The 6,777-nt window shown below is 38.6% G+C and overlaps 1 pseudogene; it reads left to right on the top strand.

Moving 5' to 3' along the window:
* The first annotated feature begins 4,379 nt into the window (after window positions 1-4,379).
* LOC126000678 (uncharacterized) lies at window positions 4,380-4,476 on the top strand (annotated as a pseudogene).
* Window positions 4,477-6,777: the final 2,301 nt, after the last annotated feature.

Raw genomic sequence — 6,777 nt, forward strand, 5'->3', positions numbered from 1 at the left:
TGCTCCATTTAGGATTTTTTGCTCCTTTATCAAAAACAAGGTGGTTATATGTCTGAGGAACCTTCTCTGAGTACTCAAGCCTATTCCACTGATCTGAGGGTCTGTTTTTATTCCAATACCATGCTGTTTTTATAACTGTTGCTTTGTAATACAACTTAAAATTGGGGAAAGTAATGCCTCCCATATTCCTTTTCCCAAGGAGTGCTTTAGCTATTCGAGGTTGTTTGTTGTTCCAGATGAATTTCAGAAGTATTTGATCCACTTCTTTGAAAAATGTCATGGGTATCTTTAGAGGAATCGCGTTAAATCTGTACAATGCTTTTGGAAGTATTGCCATTTTAATGATGTTGATCCTGCCAATCCATGAGCATGGTATGTGTTTCCATTTCCGCGTGTCCTCTCTTATTTCTTGGAGCAGTGTTTTGTAGTTTTCTTTGTATAGATCCTTCACATCTTTAGTCAGGTTGACTCCAAGATATTTGAGTTTGTGTGGAACTAATGTGAATGGGATTGTTCTCTTAATGTCCATTTCTTCCCTATCATTATTCGTGTATAAAAAGGCCATTGATTTTTGTGTGTTAATTTTGTATCCTGCCACTTTGCTATACAAATCTATTATTTCTAGAAGCTTTTTGGTAGAGTCTTTAGGGTTTTCTAAGTAGAGTATCATGTCATCTGCAAACAGTGAGAGCTTGACTTCTTCCTTTCCTATCTGAATTCCCTTGATATCTTTTTCTTGCCTAATCGCTATAGCAAGTACTTCCAGTGCTATGTTGAATAGGAGTGGTGAGAGAGGACAGCCTTGTCTTGTACCAGAATTTAGAGGAAAGGATTTTAGTTTTTCTCCATTGAGGATAATATTTGCCACTGGCTTCTGGTAGATGGCTTTGACTATATTGAGAAAGGTTCCTTTTATTCCTATCTTGCTGAGAGTTTTAATCAAGAATGGGTGTTGAACCTTATCAAATGCTTTTTCTGCATCTATTGATATGACCATGTGATTTTTATTTTTGTTGTTGTTTATGTTGTGTATTATATTAATAGATTTACGGATGTTAAACCATCCTTGCATTCCTGGGATGAAACCTACTTGATCAAAGTGAATGATCTTCTTGATGAGGCACTGGATCCTGTTCGCCAGGATTTTGTTGAGGATCTTTGCATCTGTGTTCATCAGGGATATTGGTCTGTAATTTTCTTTTTTGGCAGCATCTCTATCAGGTTTTGGTATTAAGGTGATGTTGGCTTCATAAAAGCTATTTGGAAGTATTCCTGTTTTTTCGATTTCATAAAAGAGCCTGGCCAGAATTGGTAGTAGTTCCTCTTGAAAGGTTTGAAAGAATTCATTCGTGAATCCATCAGGGCCTGGGCTTTTGTTTTTGGGTAAATTTTTGATTACAGTTTTAATTTCCTCAATAGTGATGGGGGTGTTTAGATATGCTACCTCTTCTTTATTCAACCGTGGAAGGTTATATGAGTTCAGAAATTTATCCATTTCTTCCAGGTTCTCATATTTAGTGGCATAGAGTTTCTCAAAGTATTCTCTGAATACCCTTTGAATCTCTGCAGTATCTGTAGTGATCTCCCCCTTCTCATTTCTAATACGCGTTATCAAGTTTCTCTCTTTCTTTTGCTTTGTGAGTTTTGCCAATGGTCTATCAATCTTGTTTATTTTTTCAAAGAACCAACTTCTGCTTTCGTTGATCTTTCGGATTGTTTTTTGGGTTTCCACTTCGTTGATTTCTGCTCTCAGCTTTGTTATTTCCTTCTGTCTCCCTATTTTTGGGTCCTTTTGTTGAGCACTTTCTAGTTCTATTAGCTGTGTCATTAAGCTACTCAGGTAAGCTCCTTCTTCCTTCCTGATGTGTGCTTGCAAAGCTATAAATTTTCCTCTCAGTACTGCTTTTGCTGTGTCCCATAAGTTCTGATAGTTTGTGTCTTTATTGTCATTTGTTTCCAGGAACCTTTTGATTTCCTCCTTGATTTCATCTCGGACCCACTGGTTATTGAGTATGAGGCTGTTTAACTTCCAGGTGTTAAATTTTTTCTTCTGTGTCCCTATGCAGTTCACATCTAACTTCAGAGCCTTGTGGTCAGCAAAGGCAGCCTGCAAAATGTCTATCTTTTTTATTTTATGGAGGTATGTTTTATGTGCCAGCACATGATCTATCCTGGAGAATGATCCATGTACATTGGAAAAGAATGTGTATCCAGGTTTCTGAGGATAGAGTGCCCTATATATATCTACTAGGCCTCTTTCATCCATTTCTTTTTGCAGGTCTAGTATATTTTTGTTGGGTTTCCATTTGGTTGACCTATCAAGTGTTGACAAGCCTGTGTTGAGGTCTCCCACAATTATTGTGTTATTATTGATATCCTTCTTCAGATTTGTCAACAATTGTATTAAATACTTTGCTGGACCCTCATTCGGTGCGTATATGTTTAGGAGAGTGATTTCTTCTTGCTGTACAAATCCCTTGATTAGTACATAATATCCATCTTTGTCCCTTACAATTTTTCTGAGTATAAAGTTTGTGTCATCTGATATTAGTATGGCCACCCCCGCTTTTTTAAGGGTGTTGTTTGCTTGAATGATTTTCCTCCAGCCTTTGATTTTGAGTCTATGTTTATTCTGACTATTCAGGTGTGTTTCTTGTAGACAGCAGAAGGTTGGCTTCAGTTTTTTGATCCATTTCGCCACTCTGTGCCTCTTAACTGGTGCATTTAGTCCATTGACATTGAGAGAAATAATTGTCATGGGATTTATTGCCATCTTTGTGTAGAAGTTTGGTGTGTTTTTTGTTCTGTCTTGTTTTTAGAGTAGATCTTTCAGTTTTTCTTTTAAGGCTGGTTTTGAGTCTGCAAAGATTTTGAGCTGTTGTTTATCTGTGAAGCCGTGTATACATCCGTCAAACCTGAAACTTAGTTTTGCTGGGTGCAATATTCTTGGCGAAGCATTTATTTCATTGAGTTTTGCCACTACGTCCCACCACTGCCTTCTGGCCTTGAGTGTTTCTGGTGACAGGTCTGCTGTAAATTTCAAGGATGCTCCGTGGAATGTAATTTCCCTTTTCGATCTTGCTGCTTGCAGTATTCTATCTGTCTTATTTTGGGGGATTTCTTATATTTCACCCAGCAGGAAACCTATTAGGTTGGTTTTATTTTCAGAGGATGTTTTATTTTCACAAAATATGGTTCATATGGTGTCCCGTTATGTTCTAGATTTTGGCTTTTTTCTTTCTATTTTTTTTTTTTTTGGCTTTTGGGCCACACCCGGTAATGCTCAGGGGTTACTCCTGGCTATGCGCTCAGAAGTTGCTATTGGCTTGGGGGACCATATGGGACACCGGGGGATCGAACTGTGGTTCGTCCAAGGCTTGCGCAGGCAAGGCAGGCACCTTACCTCTTGCGCCAATGCCCGGCCCCTGGCTTTTTTCTTTCTTATTGGAGGCCTCTATTATGATGAATTATACCCTAGTTACTGCTTTTGCTCTGTCTTACAGATTTTGGCAATATTTTTCTTTATTATCATTTGTTTCAAGGAATCTGTTTCTTTATTTCCTGTTTAGTATTTGTTGTTGAGCAGCATGTTTGGTATCCAAGTGTTCGATTTTCCATTTATAGTCTGACAGGGTGTTTGGTATAATTTTTATATTTGTGAGTTTATGTAAGTCAGACTTGTGTCCTAAAATGTGATCTATTCTAGGGAAGGTTTCATGTGCACTGAAGAATGTGTATTCAATTTTTGAGGATGAAAGGCCCTGAATAGATTCATTAGTCCTAGTTTTTCTAGTGTCTCATGTAGGGCTCTTATATCTTTGTTAGTGTCTCACCTAATAGTCCTGTATTGGCAATGATGGAATGCAGAACTCTCCAATTATATCACATTTCCATTCATATTTCTCTAGGTTTGTGACCGAAAGCAATATATATATTGCTCGCTCTATATTTGATGCATAAAAGTTGATCAGGGTTAGTACTTCTTGGTCTGTTGCTCCTAGGATCAATAATTAGTGCTCATCTTTGTCTTTAAATACTTTCTTGAGATTGCATGCAATTTGGTCTGCTATAAATATGACTGTCTCAGACTTTTTTGTTTTCCAGTAGCTTGTATCATTGTATTCCATCCTATTCCTTCGAGCCTGTGTCTATCCTGAACTTTGAATTGTATTTTCTGCAGGCATCAGGTGACAGGATTTTATTTCCTGATTCAACCTGCTACTCTGCCTTTTGATGGGAGACTTTAGTTCATTGACATTTAAGGAAACCTTTGACAGAAAAGGCTATTTTGCCATTATATTTGTAGGACTGTTGTTACAATTGGGGATTTGGTTTATGTCATTGCTCCTTGAGGAGTTCATTTAGAATGAGTTTGTTATGTGCTCCCTTCAGCACATATACTAAAATTGGAAGAGAAGATTAACATGGCCTCTGTGCAAGGATGACATGCAAATTTGTGAAGTATTCCATAAAATTAAAACAAAAAGAGAATTGGTTTGTTTAGCACTATATTCTGAGGGGGTCTTTCTTGTTTGAGAATGTTTTTGACCCGCCCTCCCATGTAAATAATAGGTTCACATGATAGTGATCGCCAGTTTGAAATTTTCTTTTTTTCAGTAGAATTGATGTCATTCCTCCTTTTCTTCCCTGAATTGTTTCAAATGGGAGATCTGTTTTGATTCATATGTCCTTTATTTGTACTTAAGGTGCTTCTTCCTTACTTCGTTACTGCTTTAATGATTTGATCTCTCTCTGTTTTTTGTTTGTTTGGACTAATATGTCTGTTCATGTTCTGTCAGGCAGTTTTGTTTAGCTATCTTTTTGCCACTTAGATTTGTACAGTAGCCTCTTTTCAGAGAGTAGGAAAGTTAGCTGCTATTATTTACCTTATACCTAATTCTTCTCTTTTCCCATTTTCCTCTCATCTATAAATCAGAGATTCTTTCTCTTTGTTCATTAATCACCCTACATTTTGTTCAACTGTTTTCTCTCTTTGGGGGGGGGGTTTGGGCCACACCCGGCAGCCCTCAGGGGGTTACTCTTGCTCTCTGCTAAGAAATCACTCCTGGCAGCTGTAGGGCACCATATGGAATCCCAGGATTTGAACCACCAATGGTCCTGGGTCAGCAACTTGCAAGGAAATTGTCTTACCACTGTGCTATCTCTCTAGCCCTATCTTTTTTTGTTTGAGTTTGGGGTCACGTCTGGCAGCGTTCTGGGGTTACTCCAGGTTCTGTACTCAGAAATCCCTCCTAGTAGTCTTAGGAAACCAGTTGGGATGCTAGATATTGAGCCACAATCTCCTGAATTAGTCACCTGCTAGGTGAGTACCCTCCCATTACTCACAGTATCTCTCTCGACCCTCCCTCTCTTCCTTCCTTCCTTCCTTCCTTCCTTCCTTCCTTCCTTCCTTCCTTCCTTCCTTCCTTCCTTCCTTCCTTCCTTCCTTCCTTCCTTCCTTCCTTCCTTCCTTCCTTCCTTTTTTCCTTTTTAAAATGCCACACCCGATGATGCTCAAAAATTGCTCCACCTTTGATTGACCATAAGGCACACCTGGGATCGAAATACTTCCCCGCCTAGGTTAGGCGCTTGCAAGGAATTCGCCCTACTACTTGAGCCACCGCTCCCACTCAGCTCTCCTTTATTTTTTGACTTCTTTAATCAGCTCTGGTTTGTAATTTGTCTTCAAGATATTCAATGCGATTTTCTACCTTGTAATTCTAGCCATGGTGGTTTGCTGACATGTTTTTCAGTCCTTCAATTTCAGTTGTATGGAGTCTCATTTTCCAAAAGAGTTCTTTGAGTTGGTTGAATTGTCCAGCTTTAGATTACTTTTTTTCTTTTCTTATTCCCAGCTTTAGATTTCTTTTTCTGTTTTTGTTTTTTTTTTGTTTTTTTGTTTTTTTGTTTTTGGGCCACACCCGGTGATGCTCAGTGGTTACTCCTGGCTGTCTGCTCAGAAATACCTCCTGGCAAGCACGGGGGACCATATAGGACACTGGGATTTGAACCAACCACCTTAGGTCCTGGATTGGCTGCTTGCAAGGCAAACACCGCTGTGCTATCTCTCTGGGCCCAGCTTTAGACTTCTTAAAGTTTGCTGGCTAGTAACCTCTTGATTTCTTTGCTAAAACATTCAGTTTTTATTTTAGATTCTCTTCTATAAGGTTCATGCATAATGGTGGACTTGGACATTTGCCAGGATTTCTATCTATATTCTTTTTTTTTTTTTTACTTTCTCTGGAAGATTGAGTGTGTTGCAGTGTTTCTTCTTTTTTTTTATGAGAGCGGAGAGCCTTGTCTTGTACCAGAACTTAGAGGAAAGGCCATTGATTTATGTGTGTTGATTTTGTACCTGCCACCTTGCTTTATGAGTCTATTGTATCTAGAAGCTTTTTGGTAGAGTCTTTAGGGTTTTCTAAGTAGATTATCATGTCATCTGCAAACAGCGAGAGCTTGACTTCTTCCTTTCCATTCTGGATTCCCTTGAAATCTTTTTCTTGCCCAATAGCTATAGCAAGAACTTCCAGTACTATGTTGAAGAGGAGTGGTGAGAGCAGACAGCCTTGTCTTGTACCAGAATTTAGAGAAAGGCTTTTAGTTTTTATCCATTGAGGATAATATTTGCCATTGGCTTGTGGTAGATGGCTTCAACTAGATTGAGAAAGGTTTCTTCCATTCCCGTCATGCTGAGAGTTTTGATCAAGAATGGTTGTTGGATCTTATCAAATGCTTTCTCTGCGTCTATTGATATGATCATGTGATTTTTATTTTTCT

The sequence above is a fragment of the Suncus etruscus genome (genome assembly GCF_024139225.1).
Source record: "Suncus etruscus isolate mSunEtr1 chromosome X unlocalized genomic scaffold, mSunEtr1.pri.cur SUPER_X_unloc_9, whole genome shotgun sequence".
Taxonomy (NCBI): Eukaryota; Metazoa; Chordata; class Mammalia; order Eulipotyphla; family Soricidae; genus Suncus; species Suncus etruscus.